At 56.9% G+C, this 19,129-nt stretch overlaps 1 protein-coding gene across 4 annotated transcripts in view; it reads right to left on the minus strand.

Annotated features, from left to right (window-relative positions):
• The window catches only part of TNS1 (tensin 1), a 180,067-nt gene that overhangs the window by 106,572 nt on the left and 54,366 nt on the right, over positions 1-19,129 (minus strand). For all 4 annotated transcript variants that reach the window (XM_059393448.1, XM_059393451.1, XM_059393447.1 and 1 more), the window contains one exon: positions 3,756-3,797. The gene's annotated coding sequence lies outside the window, so the exon portion shown is untranslated. The remainder of the gene's footprint in view (positions 1-3,755; positions 3,798-19,129) is intronic.

A 19,129-nucleotide genomic window follows, 5' to 3' on the forward strand; every position in this document is an offset into this window, starting at 1 on the left:
CTCCTGTCCCAACAGACTCCCCACCCCACCTTCAATTCATTCTGAGCACCTGCTAAGGGGCTGCTCTGGGTGAGGTGAGGCATTGCACTCCCATCTGTCCCCAGCGCACGTCTCCTGGGTGCCAGGCTCTGTGTGCAGGAGGGCCCACCATCCGGCCAACCTTGGCGGCCACTCCACTTGGCTATCACCCTCGGGAAATTCCTTTTGACTCTTTATTTTTCAGAAGTGGAGAAAAGCTGCTTCAGCAATTTCCAAGGATCAGGAGTGTCCGTGCCAAACAAGCCCTCTCACCTCTCCATCCTGCCCCCACCAGGGGACCCCACAGGAGGGAGGTGACCCTAGGACCCTCTACCCAAGGCCTTGGGCAACATCTGTTGAGTAAGATGAAAACACGGGTTGAAGATTAAGCCACTTTGCCCCAGCTGGCCTGGCACAGGCTGGAGAATGTATCTAGCAGACCCACAGCAGGCAGAAATCCTGTGCCCAGGACAAGGGCTCCTGATCTGAGTGGGGTAAGATCGAAGCGAGACAGGTGAGATGGCCAGAGGGAGATCTGTGCCCTCTCTGAGACCTGGAGAAACCACAGCAGACACACACGCTGCGAGGCACGAGGGAAGGGGGCAGGGAGACCACAGACCAGCTCTGCCAGGGCTGCAGGGGAGGCAGCAAATGGAAAAGGAAGGAAAAATACAACCCGCCCTTTCCTCCCTCTTGTGAACCTGCTCAAAGCACTTGCCTAGCCTGCCTTGAGGAAACAGGTGCTGAGTGCTCTCTGGGGGAAGCCAAACTTTCTCCCGGTTTCCCCTGGGCCACTTTCCCACTCCCTGGGACGACAGCAGAGCGTCCTTCTGGAGCCCAGCACCCTTCCCCAGGAACAGAGAGACCCCTGCCCACGGGCAAGCCAGGGAACAGCAGCCCTACTTGCTGAGCCCCTACCCGCACAGGGCATCCAGCTGAAGCCTTTCTTCCAGCCACTCGGTGAATGCGCGCTGAGTCGGTGAACACCTACTACGTGGCGGGTGGTGGGGATACAGCAGTGAACTCGATAGATATGAATCCCTTGTCCACACAGGCTGCTGTGCTGGGAGGAGGGGAGCCCTAGAAGTGAGATGCACCATGTCCCCAGTGGTGAGACGGTGGAGGGACTAGGAAAGCAGGCACGGGAGACGGAGTTGCTGGGGAGAAGGGACATCTCCCACATGTGTGAACACCTGAGGGAGGGAAAGAGCCTCGAGGGGGACTCGGGGGTAGAGCCTCCCAGCCAGAAGGCACACGAGGGACAACAGTCCAGGAGCAGGATCGTGCCTGCTGTGTTCAAGAGCAAGAAAACCAGGTATCTAACGCAGAGTGAGGGAAGGAGAGAGTTTCTAGAAGGAGATGTCAGAGAGGAAAGCCATCCTGCAGGGTTGTACATGCCAATGCAAGATGCTGGACTTTTTCCCCAAATCAGGTGGGCAGCTCCTGGAGGGCCCTGAATACAGATTAATTAAATACACTCATGGGGCTCCTGGGTGGCTCAGTAGGGTAAGCGTCTGCCTTCGGCTCAGATCATGATCCCAGAGTCCTGGGACTGAGCCCCGCATTAGGCTCCCTGCTCGGCGGGGGGCCTTTTTCTCCCTCTCCAGAGCCGCCGCCTCCCTACTTGTTGTGTGCTTTCATGTGCACACTCTCTCAAATAAATAAAATCCTTAAAAAAAAAAAATTCACTCGTTTGCTCCTTTTATTCTCCCTAAAAACCCTACAGGGCAGCGGCTATTACCAACTCCCAATCTGTAGAGGGGAAACTGAGGTCCAGAGAGGTTAAGCATTGTGTCCAAGGTCACAGAGCGGAGACTGAGAAGCCAGGATCCAAAGGGAAGGAGTCTAACCCCCTCACACTCTTGACCATGCCGGGGCGGGGTGCGGGGTGGGGGGAGCCTCAGGGAGCACAATCTGGTACGTCAACCACTCCATCACCACGTGGCCGACCCAGCCTCCTGGAATGTTAGAGCCCCCCTCCTCACAGGTGGGACAGGACACAGGGATGGAAGAACCTTCTGGTATCTAACTGCAATCCTTCTGGCCCGAATGCCAACCTCTTCCCTTTTGTTCCAACCCCTGACCCTTCCTCACACAAACAAGCTCTGAGTGGCCAGGAATCTGGCTTCTGCCTGCAGATCCCTAAGCCCCAGACCCCCCAGCTACCCTGAACCAGCCAAGGACATTCTGTTCTCAGGGGCGAGGTGGCAGTTGAGTGGAAATGATGAGACTTATACTCCCTGCTTCCCCATCCCCTCCCCATCCACCCGCTACGGTGACCCTCTACAACCCCAGAGCGACTTCTTGCTGGTGGCTGCAAACCAGGCCTTGCACTGGCCTCCCCCTACCCCCCCTACCCCCTGCTGTTGTCAGATGACCTGTGACCAGGCTCTGTGCGAAGAACACTCCACATCTGGAGAGGCATGGCTGGGCAGAGCTGAGGCCCAGAAGGGTCTGAGCCCCATGAGACCGGGGAGGCAGGGCCTCCGAGAGGAAGAGAAATAGCATGGCGGGGCCCGGCCAGGGCTGCAGAGAACAGGCACCCGGCCATGGGCCCGAGGCGGCCAGGGCTGCAGAGGACACGGACGCGGCCATGGGCCCGAAGCGTCTGAGCGTCCGAGACCCGAGCGTAGAGTCCCCCTACAAACCTTACTTCACCCCATCCATGACCCTCCATGGAGGGGACACTTCCAGCACCAAGAAGGCCTTGGGAGCATCGGGAGCAAGCACTCCCCTTGACAGGAAGGGAAGCTGGGGTCCAGAAAGAGGATGGGCTCGACCATTGTCACTGAGTAAGTGGGTGTCCGAGGGAAAGGAGGGACCAGGGGTCCTGACAGTGTCCAGGCTGAGTGGACGCACAGACGCCTGAAAGTGCCAGGACACCCTGGTCCCCTCCCCAATGGCCACCCACACTGGTGTCACCAGAGGCTCCTCTGTATCAATAAACAGGATTGTATCCATAGGGGCCCTCTGTCCTGTGTGCCCCCCACACACACACGCAAACACACATACATGCAGAGCCCTCCGCTCCAGCCTTAGGGCCCTGCCCACCTCCAGCACTGGGCTGGGGAGAAGGGGCGCTGGGGACGCCTGAGAGCAACGGGAGGAGAAGCTCCCAGTGTTCCAGATCAGCCCAGCTGGGATCCATCTGGAACGAGCCCCTCTCCCCACAGCCCACAACTCATAGGAGACCCGTCCCTGTCCACACTCTTCTGGAAGACTGACAGGGGAGGCTGGGCTGGGAGACACGGAGACAGAACAGAAAAGCAGAGTCAGCCAAGGAGCTTGGAGGCGGATTGGGCCACCTGAATGCGAGCCACTGCCCAGGCAGGGGAGCTCTGTGGGTCAGGTCATCCACTCTCCTCCCTCCGGCTGAAGGGTACCTGACCCGAGACCCGGCAGGTAGAAGAAGGTGCCGTCCCCTGGTCCCAGAAGCCCCAGAACAACAGGCACCTGGCCTGGCCCAGAGGCATGCGAGATGCCCTTTTATGGGTTTTTCCAAGGACTTCGGTCTCAAATGGAACTAAGAGGGCCTGCATCTCGTCAGAAGGGACCTCATGACTCATTTCCTCCCAGTCCAGCTTCGGTCTGGGGAAGTGTCCCCCTCCTCCTCCTTACCTAATGGCCCAGAACCCTCTGGGGCCAGCAGCATGCTTAGGCCTAAAGGCAGCTGTAACAGAGGAGCTGAAGAAAGAGGGGAGAGAGCCCAGCAGGGTAGGGAAGGGACTGTCACTCACCACCAGTTCACGGCTGGATGGAGGGATGCAGGGGGCAGCCACCTGTGGGAGGAACAGAGAAAGGGCAAGGTTAGTATCTTTCATCCACACAGAAAACCAGGGCCTCCTGAGGCCATTCCACGGCCCCACCTCCATGCCAGACACCCCTTCCCTCAGCTTAACACACTGACCATCTCCGGCTTGAGAGGTCACTAGAAGATGCTGCGGCCACGTGGTAGATCCCTCAGGCAATCACACTGGGGAGACAGGGAGTGGCAGAAGGCAAAAATGAAATGTACATCATGATTTTTTTTTCAAGATTTTATTTATTTATTTCAGCAAGAGCGAGCGTGCGTGTGCACGTTCAGGGTGGGGAGGGGCAGGAGAGGGAGAGATTCTCAAGCAGACTCCACGCTAAGTGCAGAGCCCGATGTGGGACTCGATCTCACAACCCCGAGATCATGACCTGTGCTGAAACCAAGAGTCGGAAGCTTAAAATGACAGAGCCTTCCAAACGCCCCGTATATCATACAATTTTTAAATTCTGTAGAAAAATAGGCAGAACACTGGAGGTCAGTGCACCAGGATTTTTAGTAGCAGTGGGTTCAGGTCATAAGAAGAAGGTTTTTTTTTTTTTTTCTTTGCTCTATGTTCTAAATGTTCTACAATATACGAAGGTTTGTTTTATATTTTTTAAAAACATGTTTAAGAGCTTTAAGAAAGGAGGTTCTCCCCAATGCCAAGGCATCTCAGCCAAAGCTGCAGACAGAGTCTGGGGTCCCCACAGCTTGAGGGAAGCAGGTTGGTGAAAGGCCCTGCCAGTTCTTCTGAAGAAAGCCTTGAGGGGTGAGAGCACCCTTTATGGGCGAGATTTTATTCTTAACACCATCCTCATCTTCCTCTCAGATGGAGGGTGGGGACCGGCACGTGGGCCTCCAGACAGACGGAGGGGAGAGGGAGGGCTGCATTGCCCCCTCCCCTGAGATAACACCTCCATCCTGGCCAGGCAGCCAAACCACTACCCTGACAATTAGCAGGGCCCTTTATCAGAGACTCAGTGTGTTCTTTTTTTCTAGCTGGGACACGTTTTTCTTGGAGCTCATACCTTAATCTTGGCTCCAATTCCCAACCCAAGGGGCCCACAGAGGGGACTGGGGGGAGGCTCTCCCTCAGGCATAAGTGGGTCTGGGCACAAGCCCCTGATTGCCAAAGACGGGGCTGCTGCCTCTTCAAACAGTAGGCAACCCCAGCTCCGGCCACCAGCTCAGCGGAGCGGCGATGGTGACAGCCTCCAGGCTCGGCTAGAGCTGGCTCCCCACAAGAAGCCACCCTCAGCCGGGCCCCCCTCTGCCTGACCCAGCTCTGTCCTCCATCCAGCCCGAGGGATCCCCAGGCTTGACACACCAGCCCAGAAGGGGCAAGGCTCATGTGACAGTGTGCCCTGAGCTCTAGAAGAGGCGGAGAAGCTGGGAGTTCAGCATCCCTGGGTTCTCGACCCAGTCCAGCTACAGACTTCCTGCCCAACTCATTCTCCAGCAAAGAAGCCTGAGCTGAGTCTCCATGTCTATCGCCCTGTGCTCACCGTTACCCCGAGACTGAGAGACTCACATGTGGGGCCAAAGGAAAGGAACAATTGCTACGCTCATTAGATACGGACTGTAGGAGTGACAGGCATTATTATCAATGCTTGACCCATATTAACTCATTTGACCTTTTCAAACATCCAATAAGGTAGGTACTAGTCCATCTTTGGCTAAGGATACACAAGAGGTTACACAACTCGCCCAAGGTCACAGAGCTGATAAGCGGTGAAGATTTAGTCTGAGTCCCAAAATGAAATATGAAGGGAAACTCTTCCCCTGTGTTCAAGAGAAAGAGGAAACAGGGGGCCAAATGCTCTCCCAAGTTCAGGGTTCTTGATACACACAAGCATGGAGCCATCAGTGAGTGTTTTAGAAGTTTCTGGGGGAGACAGAGTCCAGGGCGGGGTGGAGGATCCCAGGAGAACAGACTGGGAAGGAAGGAAAGGTCCCAGAGGTGGCTGTGGCTGGCGGGCCAGACAAGGTCTCAGTCATGGGGGACACAACTGCCCCCCCGGCACCTGTGGGGCAGGAGTTCTGCATCCAACCATGGCCTCTTCTCGTGCCCTACTGCCCCTAACCCCATTCACAGGTTGTAGGTTTCAACCTCATGGGGCCAGGTTCCCAGTGTCTCCTCTCCCACCACTCTGTCATGTAGGGGTCCCTCGGGCACTGGGTGGGAGCCAGTGCAGAGCACTCTGCTCTGCTCCTTCCTCCGGAGCTGGAGCTGGAGCTGGCGCTGGCGCTGGGGCTCGGGTGAGGCTGGGAACCTGCAGGAGGGACGCTACGGGCTCCGGCCTCAGCCTCCAGACCTGAGCAAGTCCTGTCCATAGCCATTGTCTCCCACGCCGTTACATGAGGGGTTTCTAGTCTCCCTTCTGGGTCTGGGGACTTAGGGAGTCAGGGGAGGTTACAGATCCATTTAAAGTGGGGATGGAACGGACAGTGTCCTCTGAAACAGGGGGAGGGCCTCTCTCCCAGAACCACCTTAAGGCAGTGGTGGAAAGAAGGAGGGTCCAGGTGTCCCGACCCCAGGTCCCTTTCCTGTTTCCCCTGAGGCAGCACCACCCCTAAGGACTGAGCTCTGCAGCAAAGCGGTGGACCCCCAGCTGGAAGGCCTGATGTCCGGGTGCCCCTCGTGGTCTTCTGCCCCCCAGCATCTCCTCCACCCGCCACCCACAGCTATGCATTCCAGGCCAGCCGGCCAGCCAGCCCACTAACTTTGTTGTGTGTTTCAGTGTTTCTTGTCTCTCTCTCTCTCTCTCTTTTTTTTTTTTTTTTTTTTGTAAGCAGAGAAATGTTTCCTTAAAAGGCTCTCTCCTTCCCTCCGGCACCCTGGCCCCTGGCCACCCTCTCAGGAGCCTGGAATGTGCCAGGGAGAGCCAGGGCCCCCTGCCACTCTGTGGCCTGTGCCCTCCGGCCCCACACCCCTGGTGTCAGCGGTGACCACGCCCTCTGCCCTGTAGGGACCTGAGCTAGGAATCCTCTCTCTGCAGAGGGGGCAGACTCTGGGACATCCACAGGAGCTCGGGGTCCCAGCCATGTCATCGTCTCGCTTCCCAGCCACTGGCAGGGATTCCTGGGCTTTGGCCCAGGAGGTCAGCCTTAGGTAAGCCTCCTCCCCCAGTACAGCTCCAAAAACCCGGCTACACACTGGAGCTGAGCAGGCCTGATGCTCAGTCTGTCCACTCAGAAAAACGTACCAATAAAACTAGCAACAGCCACAGTTACGTACATCACACTTACTATAGGCCCGTCTGCATGAACTCCCTCATTCTGCTCCTACAACAACCTTCAACATCCCATTTTACGGACCAGGAGCCTGAGACGTGGACAAGTCAAGAAGCTAGCCGATAGGGAAGACGGGCTGTGAACCCAGCAGGGAGGCTCCAGGCAGAGATGCGCTCCTGCGCTCTGGGGCACGTGGTGCTTCCGTACTCACTAATGTCCGGACAGCTGTGTCCAACAACAGCAATAGCCCCTGGAACGTGGCTTTCTGTCTGCTCCTAGCCTAAGCTCTCAAAATGTTTGGGGTAGAGACTCCTTCTCCCCATTTCACAGATGAAGAAAGTAAGGCATAGAAAAGGTAACAATTCATCCAAGGCCACCGCAGAGGCGCAGTCTGGCTCGGATCCTGCAAGGTAGAGAGCTGGGGGCACTGCTGGGCGTGACTTGCCAGGCCCAGACCACAGCTAATGCCTGGCATTCTTCAGTCCCCTACCCACTAATACCTTCTGAATTTCGAAGGTCCCTGGATGCGATTCCAACAACAGGACACACCCGTGGAGACACCCCCGGGGGTCAAACGCACCAGACAGCAGCCCTCCAGGCCAGGGCTCCCTGTGTGATCTGGGCTCTGCCCTCCTCTCCACCAGTACTCTGTGTCCATCCCCCTTACCCAGGACCTAAAGCCACACATCGGAGTGACTCTTCTCAGTCCTTCAAGCACACCTAGCTGTGGGCCTCCTCGGGACCTCTGCATATGCTGTTGCCTCCACCTGGAACACTCTCAGCCCAGCCGTCTGCATTAGCTGTGTCCTTCCCAGACTTCTGGCTTTGGGTTCAATGCCGCCACTGCCGAGAGGTCCTCCCTGCTTCCCTTAAGTCACACGCATGCACACACCCACACACAGACACTGTTTCTCCAGCCCTCTTATCTCTATCTTCACAGCCCTAATTGCAATTTGCAATTAAACAGGTGTCAATTTCCTTGTCTGTAACCTGGTTCCCCTGTGAGAGAACAAGTGTCCTGAGGGCAGAGAATACATCTCATTCATCGCACTGGACCCAACACATACTGGCTGCACACAAAGCACTTGCAGAAGGCTGTAGGACACTCAGGCCCCAGGAAGGAAGACACCTGCAGCCACCAGTGGCCAAAGTTACCACCATCACTGAGCACATCCTATGTGCCAAGTGCTGGGGCCAGTCCTGCCACATGCTTGTCCCTCTGCGCCCTTCCAATCCTGCAGAGTCAGCAACATTGTTCCCATTCTACAGATGAGAAAAATAGAGGCTCGACGAGATTGTGCCATTCGTCCCAGGTCAGTCAGCTGGGAAAGGGCTCACTGCAGGTGAAATCTTGGTCTGGGAGCTCCAGGCACTGTTCTTGGCAGAGCAAGAGAAAACCCAGGCATGTACCTGTCACGGCCCTCCCGTCACCTCACTAGCACGCAAGCAGCAGGACCTGGTCCCCAACTAGGTGACACTCCATCCCTGGGGCCTCAAGCTGTTGGCCCTGGTTACATAAAACCCTGGGCTCCTAAACTTGCCCAGCCCTCCTGAGAAGCTCCCCACATCCGCCTGGCCCTGGGGCCAGACAGGACCACCTTGCCCCAGCCAAAACTGAGAACCACTCAAGCCTCTAACTCTAGCTTCATAAGATCAGAGCAGAAGGTTTTTGTTTTTGTTTTGTTTTGTTTTGTTTTGTTTCCCCTATCTCTAGCTAGTCCTCTCTAATCTTATTGTAGTAAGATGCACACAACATAAAATTTACCATTTTACCTATTTCTAAGAGAACGTTTCAACAGCAGGTAAGTGCATATTCACGCTGCTGTACAAGCATCACTCCTCCCCACTTCCAGAACCTCGTCACCTTCCCAAACAAGAAATCCCACATCCTTTAAATAAGAGCCCCATCCCCCTTCCCTTCCAGCCCCTGGGGATCTCTCAGCTCCTGTGTTTCTGAATTTATGTGTTCTAGGCGCCTCACATAAGAAGAATCACACAGCACTTTGAATCTGGCTGATCTCACTTCATGTCCTGGGCTGAGTTCCATCCCCCCAAATTCACACGTTGCAGTCCTAATTCCCAGGACCTCAGAACGTGACTGCATGGAGCGAAAGAGGTGATGAAGCTACAACAAGGCCATCAGCGGGACCTAATCCAGCCCGACCCGGTGTCCTTATTGGAAGAGATTAGGACCCACAGAGAGTCACCAGGGGAACGTGCAAAAGGCAAGGGCCATGAGTGGACGCAAGGATGGGCCTCAGAGGGAATCAAAAGTGCCCACACCTGGACCTCAGAGCTCCCGCCTCCAGAACTGGCTGAGGAGGAGTTTGCTATGCGAGCCATCTAATGTCCAACATGTTGTTAAAGCAGCCCCAGCAATTGTCACACCCGGCATCCATCCTCATGATTCATTCAGGTCACTGCAGGCATCAGAGGTGCCCTCCTTTTCAGGGCTGCATACTAGTCCACTGGGCAAGCACCGCACACTGTATTTACACACCTGTCCTCGACGGACATGCAGGCTGTTCCCGCGGACACCGCCTCCACGCCCTTGCCCCCACAACTCCAGGCCCCCATCTCAGTCGACACACAAAGGTACACAGGAAGGAAGGAGCAGAGCACCTATGTGTGTCACTGACCTGGGTGCTTTACATACATTTTATATAGTCTTCATGACAGGTCTTTGTGGTACGTGGGTTCAGAGAAGTCAAGTAACGGCCCAAAGTCAAACAGCTCAGAGTAGGAGGAATGGCAGACGCAGAAGAAAGCAGAAAAAGATGCTCACTGTGTACCAGGCACTCTGTGTTATCCCTTCTACTGCCTGGGACCTTCTGGAGGAGAGACGAGTGCCCTCATCTCACAGGATCTCAAGCCATCTTCTCAGCAATCCTGTGAGATCCAAGATGGCATGGCCACTAATTGACACAGACCAGGGTCTGCCTGATTCCAATGCCACCTGGCCCCACACGCCACACTCTCTCCACAGCCAGATGGGGGCACCCGGGGCTGTGAGAGCAGAAGGCACTTAGGGGTCCCAGGTGGGGTCCACAGAGGAGGGGACACTTACGCCAGGCCTTCAGGACATATTGCTTCTGTCTACTGGGCATCTCACCTAGGACCATTCCAAGAGCCCCGAGGGTGGTAAGGCCTGGTCCAGAGCCCAGGGCTCACCGGGCATGTGGATGGGATTTTAAAAGGTAAAGATGAGGAAAGGGCATTTTGGGTGGAAATGGTCACATGAACAAGGCAGGGAGGAAAAAGCCACTACAAGTCCCCTTTGGTGGGACATGGGATGGGGGAAGGGGAAGAGGAAGGACACATGAAGAGGACAAAAGGAAGGAGGACTGGCTGCAAACTCTCTTTCCGGGCTGGACCACAGGCAACTCGGAGGGCCCAGCCGAGAAGTTAAGACTTTCAGACGCTGGTACTGGGGAGCCACCAAAGGTGCCTGAGGAGGATAGGGAGCAGAGAGAAGTAAAGAGCGAAGCTTAAGGCAGACAGAAGATATGTAATGATACTAATAATAATGGGGGGGGGGGGGAAGAAGGGGAGCCCAAAGCCCACAGATAAGGGGCCACTGGGCACCCTAAAACCCAGAGGTCATCATCTCCACCCTATCAAAACACACATTTGGACAGACCCCGACCTCCAGCCTTGCCCTCTCTTCCCCCAGCCACAGCACGGGAGGACAGCACTGCCCCGACTTCTTCCCTCCCTGCCCTGCGAGGAGGAGCAAGTGGACCCGCCCCACAGGGCTTCTGCTTACCCTCTGGGCCCCACCTGGGAAACCCGTGACCAGCATGTTGCCACCTCTGAGCCCTCGTCACTGAGGCGACACCACAGAGGTCAAGAAGAACAGAGACCACAATCCCCAGAGGATCTAGACTCCATGCCACATCACTGAGGAAAGAACCAGAAGACCCCATAGCCCGTGGACAGCCCGGCACCTCAGGTTTCATGGGACGAGTCTGCCGAGCTCCAGAAGGAAGACCATAGCTGGGCCCCATGAGCCGGGCCAGGCAGGCGGGCAGGCCCACCAAGTGGACAGAAGGATGGCTTAGAAGCCCGGTGGGATACCAGGGTGCCCTGAGTGTCCACAGCAGGCAGGCAGCTACAGAATGCCTCAGCCGGGGTCGGGGTAGCAAGGACAAGACCAGGGCTGAGAAAGGCAGAGCCCCAACCTGGTTCAGGGCCTCAAGACACCGGCCTCCCTTTCCAAGGCCCAGGCCCTGGGCCAGGGGCTACTAAAGAGAAGATGGCTACCACCCTGGTTCCATTTCCTCCCAGGCCTATGCCCCCCCTCCAGGCCGCCTGTCCTCACCAGAGCGTGCTCCCAGCCTGCCCGGCTCTTTCCTTCCCTTATATAGAGTTCTGCTCACGATCAGGAAAGGAAGCGCATCCAGTTCCTGGAGGCAAGAAGGGGCCTGTTCCTAGGGACACCTCCAGCTGAGGGGGGCAGGGCATGTTCCAGCCGAGAGTCCCCTCCAGAGGCAGGGACCAGGCCTTTTCCCAAACCCAGCACAGACTCCAACTCCAACAAGAAACAGAGGAGAGTCCCAGTGAGGCAACTCTGGGCAATGCCCCCGGGACTCCTGCCCACACTGTCTGCATAAACCCTCCTGGGCCACAGGCCTCTTGAACTGATGGCCCGGTCAACCTGTTCTCCACGCTCCGGCAGTAGCCCCTTCTCCCTGGTCCTCCCTCTTGTCTCGGGACCTTCTCCTCAGGCCCCACGCACCAGCCACCCAGCCCATTGCCAGCCTCTAGGTCTGGTAACACGTTCAAGAAAGGGACCTCCAGAGAGAGACGTTTCTCTGCAGCCAAACTCCAGCCATACTCGCACGCAGCAGCCGAACCTGCACTGCCCAACCCTCCGCAAGGCGGGGAGCCGGAAGGGCTCCTCCTGTGCCCGGCCAAGAGGAGCACCCCCAGGAAAGGGGGCATGCAGTGGACCTAGTGGGACACAGGCTCTGTTCCCCCGCAGAGCCCTCTCGAAGGATGGCATGAGTTGGCCCAGGCTGGAGGCCCAGCTGGTGGCAGGGCATTTTCTCTGGTAAGGGGAAGCTGTGCCTCCCCTTAAACCCAAGCCGAGACACCAGACACTCACAGGAGTGACTGCGGGAGGCCTGACTGTAGTGACTCCAGGAGGCCTGAGCTTGCAACCAGGCCAGTCTTCTTCTGATGAAACCCCCACGATCAGGAGAAACAGAGAAATTGAGTTCAGGGAAACCTCTAGTGTTTGCCAGGCCCTGGGAGCACAAGAGAGGAAGCCAGCGGTCCCAGAGGGGCTGGGCAATGGCCCACAGGTGAGGTGGGTCACGTGGGGCCGCAGGAAAGCACCAGCAGGGGTAAGAAGGCACAGCTGGGCCCTGGGCTTAACACTGGTCAGCATCCTGGGCCACAGCCCTACTGCCCCCCAACAACCAAATGCCTCCACCTCACTCCCCTACCGCTGGCCACCCAAGGTTCTGAAGCCAGAAACCTGACCGCCTGCCCTAACTCCTCCTTCCCCTCCCTCCCAGGTGGGAGGACTGTTCTTCTGCCCCAATACCTCTTCGGCTGCCCGGGCCCGCCACACTGAGATGACTACAAGAACCTACAAGAACCTCCTCACTCAGGTCTCTGCCTCGGGTCCTACCCCTCTAACCTATCCTCCACTCAGCAGCCAGGGAACTCTTTCTAAAATGCACATCTAGTCCTGTCACTCCCCTGCCGAAAGTCCTTCCCAGCTCCATGGGATGGAGTCCAAATGCCCTAATATGGTCCTTGCGGCCCTGCGGGACCTGGCCGGGTCTCCCTGTTTCAGGCCCCATTCCCCACCTCTCGGCCTCAAAGCCCTTGCTCCAGCCAGGGACACCTCCTTTCAGGTCCAATTCCGTTCCACGTACTGCACTCTGAGCCCATTTCCCAGATGAGGCTCAGAGAGGTCACACACTTGGCCCAAGGTCGCAAGCCTCAGCCGTGCTCAGCCCCATGCCACCCGGACCTTTCTGAGGCCCAGCAAGGCTTTCCCGCAGGGCATGGCTTCTGAGGCGGGTGGGGCAGGAGAACAGAGAGGAGACCTGCCAGCGAGGCCCGAGGCCCGCAGGGCAAAATGGAAGAAGAGGGCCAAAGGGGGCGCTTTGTGCAAGGCATGGAAGGCTGAACTGACACCCATGGCCAGTGGCTTAGGACAAGCCCAATGCCTGCAGGGCCAGTAAGAGAGGGCGCAGGCGAGGCACGGGGTTGGAGGCCAAACATCCAGGCCAAAATAGCTCAGCGGCTGCCGAAGTGAGACCAGCGCTGAGCCAGGGCCGGGTGCAGAAAAGAGAGGCTAGTGGGGGATGGAAGAAGCTGGAGAAGCCGGACACCACCAAGTGGCCAGCCTGGAGGCCTCGGAGCAAGCAGCGTCCGTGCTATACAAGTGGAAGTGTCCACGCGCAGTTAGAAATGGAGATTTCAGAACTGCCTTCTCCTGAGACCCAAAGCCCGGGAAAAACCCCAGCCCTTCTTCCCCGCCTGGAGAGGGGCCATTTGTTCCGAAGCAGGGGGTGGTGTGACAGGGCCTGCAGCACAGAAAACACAGCTTCTAGGAAGTTCCTCGAAGAATCTGGTCAAGGAAAGGGCTGTGGTCTGTGGTCAACGTTTCGGTGGAACTGGGGGGTTGGGGGGGCAGTGGGGGACAGGCATGGGAAGCAAGACCCTGCATTCACCCAACAGCACTAAATTAGTCCCCTCCCTCGGTGCCAGGTTCCCAGCAAGGGAGACAGAGATGAATAAGAATGGCCTGGCCCCGGAGGGGAACTTGGGGCCCACATGTAAACCGGGAATTATAAAAGAACCCAGTAACTGCTATAATGAAGGTATGAAGAGGGCTATTATCTCACTGGGATTCAAATCCATCTGTTTTTCCAGAAATTACGCCCAGAGGGAGACTGCCCACCCAACCCCCCCTCTCTCCCCACTGAGGGTTTCTGTCCCTAGAGGAGAACTTGAAGGGACAAAGTCTTTGACCCTAAACTGTGCCAGAAGAGTAAGGCAGGAAGGACGCATGGGAAAAAGAGCTAAGAGCAAGGGGGAAGCCCAAGGAGTCAAGAGGTCTCAGAACTGCAGCAAGGCGCACCAGCAGTCTTGTAACATGGCAAAGGAGGCTGAGGGAGGGCTGGGGTGGGGAGCCGCTGGGACTCAGCCAGGCCACCAAATGGAGAATTCTGAGGCTGGGGGCCACCCTCAAACCCACGCCAACACAAGAGGGTCCCTCTGCCTTCTTAAACCAGACCAGAGTCAGCTCGCGGGCCAGGTCCAGGGCCTGCCGGCCTCTCTCTCTCCCTTCCACCTCTGCAAAGGGCAGGGCTTTCCACCCTGTTTCCTAATCTTAAAGGTGCTACAGGTTGCCGAGGGTACCACCCACTGGATAACAGCTTTTGAGTGGGAAAAATGATACCCCAAATGGGCATTTCAATTGCAAGATGCATGCTAATTTCAGCAATACTCAAATGTAAAAAAAAAAAAGAGAGAGTCCTTCAGGCTCCCCAAACTGCCCTATGCTGCTGACAATCAGGAAGTCTCTCCCAGCATCTACCTACTTCCTTTTTTAAAATTTGAAGGACGCCCAAAGAAAGAACAAAGTGAAAAGGAAACCCAAGTCCATGCTACCAGGAGAAAATTCTGTATATTCTCAAAGGCCATCTGTGTCCCATCGCCTGAGAGCAGACAGCTTTGACTCTAAGCCAAAACCAGGAGCTGGGAGCAGTTCTGTTCTGCAAAATCACACCTAACACCTTCTCTCTGTGGATCCCTCCTTCCAAATTCCTCAACACATCGAGAGGCTGTGAATTTCCAACCAAAGGGCAAGAGCTGGGACCCAAGCAGCAATGGGCTGGGAGCCAGGTGTGGCTTCCAAGTTCATGTTGCCACAGACCGCCACTTTCCACTACTTCCCAAGGCAATCTCCTCGTCTGGAAAATGGAGAGAAGGAGACCTATGTGGTAGGGTGCAACTAAATAACGTTGACTGAATTGACACAATTAAAAACTCCCAGAACCCAGCCCATGCTTAGCACATGGGAATCCCCTCCATTTGGCGGCCACCAACATGGTGCCCCCATGTCTTCATGTCCAGGGTCATAAGCTGCACGGCATGGGCCACGCGCAGGGGTCCCGTTCTAAAGGCTGCATGTATCTCAGCTCATCAAATCATCATATCTGGGGCACCTGGGTGGCTCAGTCATTTGGGTATCCAACTCTTGGTTTGGGCTCAGGTCATGATCTCGGGGTCCTGGGATCAAGCCCTGTGTTGGGCTCTGCACTCAAAGTCTGCTGGAGACTCTCTCCCTCTGCTTCTCCCCCTGCTCGTGTTCGCTCTTTCTCTCTCAAATAAAAATCCTTAAAAAGGAAAATGTTAAAAGAAAAAAGTCATCACTTCAGCCCTGGGAGGTAGGCTCTGTTCTTAAGCCCACTTGGTGGAAGAAGAATGGAGGAACTATAACAGGTGAGAAGAGGTAGTTGATTGACAAGGTCCCATCCACTGAGACATCAGACCTTGGGACCCTATAATACAATGGAAAAGATTCCCATAAATATTAAAAAAAAAAATCCTCCTCAGCTTCACTGGCCTCAGCTTCAGTGATCTGAAAAGGCACTCACACAGGAAAGTCCTGGGCCCCAGACGGCAGCTCCAGGAGGAGTTAGCAGGTCAGTTGTGCACAATTAACCCAGAGCAGGGACTGGTGTTCTGGAACCCCATCTGGTCTGATGGGTCACACCAGGAGCCCCGGAAGCCAGAGTCCCAAGGGCAGGGCGGCCCAGCCCCATATTGCTCCTTTAAATCCATCTGCGGTGAGGCACAGGAAGCCCCCCTCTCTCTCGCAATTAGCCGGCAGCAGAGACTTGAAGCGAAGCCAGCACTGAAGGCCAGCGGAGGCCTGGCTGTCACCGGCATTGTTCGGCTAGATCTGACGCATATCCACCTCCCCGCAATGTTTCCTTGTTCTCCGGGGAAACCTCGGAGATGCACGCCTCTGAAACCAGGTCTGCAGGGAAGGGGTTGCTGAAGGGAGGGGCAGCGGAAGACCCAACTCTAGCTGGCTCAGAAAGCATAGGCAGATTTTAAACAGATGGGGGAAAGGGCTCATATGCGCCACAGACCCGGGGACCCAGAGACACTGCTGAGGTGCAGACGCACAGTTCACACACCCCAAGGCACACACACAGCGCAGACACAGCCCACAGAACCCCTGCCAGCTCCAGATGCAAAGTCACTCCCCAGGGTTGCCAGCCCCACCCTGAGCAGAGCCTGCACTGACTGCTGCCCAGAAGCCTCACCCCCACACCCAGGGGAGGGGGGACGCGGGGGACACGGTCCCGGAGCACAGCTGATCTCAGGAAGCTAGGGCAGGGAATGATCTGTGGGTGCAGACTGGAGGAGGGGAGAGCGGGAAGCAGCAGAGGGGGGGCGGGGGCGGGGGGTCGAGTGTGAATGCTCACCCAGATCTCAAGGTGTACCCAGGAGCCAGCCTATCCACCTAGCAGGGCCAGCAGCAAATTCCCCTTGCTCTCTGCCCCCTCCTCGCAACCCGCCCACCCTCCTGGAAAAGCAGGTGAGGGCCAAGGCTCACTGATGGAAGCTGGGGAAGAGATGTCAGAAAGAGGAGGGCTAGTGTACCAGCTGTGAGGCAGAGCTGATAGGAGAACAACTATCCTGGAAAACGTGGAATACAGGCTTGGGAGCAGAAGTTTTAGGGGTGGAGGTGGGGAGGAGTCGCAAAACAGAGTTTAGGGCTTGATGTACCACCGAATTCTCAGACCCTCTTGAACGTACTGGGTATTACAGACCGAGTCCTCTCAACGGCACGTACAACAGCCAAATCTCCCTTCTCCATGTGGGTCAAGAAGCTCCGGGAGAGGAAGTTAAGTTGCCCAAGGTCACACAGCAAGGAGCAATGGAGCCAGGACTCAAACCCGGGATAGCCAGACCGCAAAATCTATACCCCTTCGGGCACACCAAGTCACCCGCGTGCTTCGCCGACAAGATGGGCCAGCTGTGCGGCCTGGAGGGCATGGCGGGATGGCAGGGAGGAAGGGCTAAGGCAGAGGGGCGCAGAGAGGCAAAGGGGGTATGGGGGTGGGCATGCCGGCCTGGACCCCCAGCATCTAAGGCACTCAGGCTGTCGTGACTCAGTGGCTGGGCCTCCGGGGAGCATTTCCGGAGCCCCAGACAGCTGGACAGCCTCGGAGCCACCTGCCCAGCGCAGACACTGGACCATTACTCACAAGTGCTGGTTACTCACTCTTCTCGGCACTCTGCCCCCTAGCACATCACTCACTCCCACTCTGCCCCCTGAGAGTGGCCAAGAGGAGCCAGCAGATTGGGCTGATTCCCACCCTCGCTCTGCTAGCCTCGATCCTGCCAGCGCAGCCCCACCTGAGTCACTGGGACGGAGCCCCACAGACTCTGGCCCACTCACCCCGGACAGCTGTTACCCTCCACTCTGTTCCAGGAAACAGAGCTGCCCAGAGGACTGCTCACTGGGCAAAGAACCTTCCAATCCCAGGGTTGGAAGGGACCTTCCCAGCATCTTAGCTGGCTTCCCAGCAGATGCCTGAAGACCTTCCAGGACCCCCACATCCATGCTAGATGGCTCCTCCATCAGCCCCAAGAACAAGAGCCTCTCTGTTCAGAAAGATCCGCAGCCTTGCAGAATTTCAGCACTGGTTAGAGAAATGGAGGGCCCTCCTAAGGCCAACCTCTCATCTTACAAATGAAGAAACCGAATCCCAGAGAGGGGACATGATTTGCCCAAGGTCGCACAGTGCCAAAGAGGGACTGGAAGCTGGCCGTCTGGCTCCCCTGCCACCAGTCCCTCCACTCACGGCAAGTCCTTTCAGCCCACAGGGAGTCCGTTGGGCCGGCCCTTGCAGCCTACCCCAGCAGCCCACCCTCACGCCCTCCTGTTGCAAAGCAGCTGCACATAGGGGAGCTGAATTTGGCCTGGGGAGAGCTGGACCACTGGACTCGGGAGAGCTGAAGCCCAGATGAGAGGAGAAGGAAAGAGCTGCCGTAAATCTGTGCTTCGTGGGGAGCAATCACTTTCTAACAGTGACGGAGCATCAGGAACATCTACCCGGCAGACGGGAGATAGACCACAGGCCTTCAGGAGGCCATGGAGCTAGAAGGCCAGGCCCTCTGGCAGGACAAGATGGGAGGAATTCCTGGGGTCCCAGCTGGGGACTTGGGAGAGTCCTGGCCTCCTCTCTGCTCACCTCTCCTCCCCCTGCCCCTTGCCCCGGCTCACCCCTGCTCTCCCAGGGCTCCAGCCTGGAATCCAGGCTGGCCGTGGCCTCGGCTCCCACGCCCAGCTCAGCCCAGCTGGCCACATCAGACACAACCCCATGTGTGGGGTTGGAGGCAGCTCACGGGGGACGAGGAGCCTTCGAAGCCTCCCAAGGAGTCTCGTCTCTCCTAGACTTTCCCACCCACTTGGGGCACTCATCCCTGAGAGGCCCCTGCCTGCCTCCCTCCTTCTGCACCACAAACAACAATAGTAGTAAGAGTAACCAAGGGTCACAGAGAATGGCCCTGTGTGCTGGCCATGGCTCTCTTTATTTCCCACTTTCGACAGATGAGTAAACTAAAATACCGACAGGTTGGGGTCAAGACCGAAACCCAGATGGCGTGGCCACGGCCTCTGATCTTGACACCCCCTGCCCCCGCCCCGGCCTCTGGCCCCATCGTGCCCCGTAAGAGGACCTCGCTCCAAGTTCAAGCTCCCAAAACCCCTGCTTCCTCATCCACGTACCGCCACAGACCTCCTGCAGCCACGTCGGCCTCAGTGACCCTTCAGCAGTCCTCAGGCTCTGGACAGGCAGCCCCCGCGCAGACATTGTACCAGGCCACATACGGTCAGGCCAGGCACCCTTGGCCTCCGAGCAGGCAGGCTCCTCCACCCTGACTTGGGGACACTCCTGTCTGTTTGTTCATTCGTTCGTTCAACAAAGAGTGAGGGCCTGCCGTGCGCCAGGCAGATGGCGGAAGACGCCCCCAAAAGGAGCGTCCCGATTCCTTACAGACACGAGCTGCCCGCGTTCTGCCCTCACTCCTGCCCGC

This window comes from Mustela nigripes, chromosome 3, assembly GCF_022355385.1.
Source record: "Mustela nigripes isolate SB6536 chromosome 3, MUSNIG.SB6536, whole genome shotgun sequence".
NCBI lineage: Eukaryota > Metazoa > Chordata > Mammalia > Carnivora > Mustelidae > Mustela > Mustela nigripes.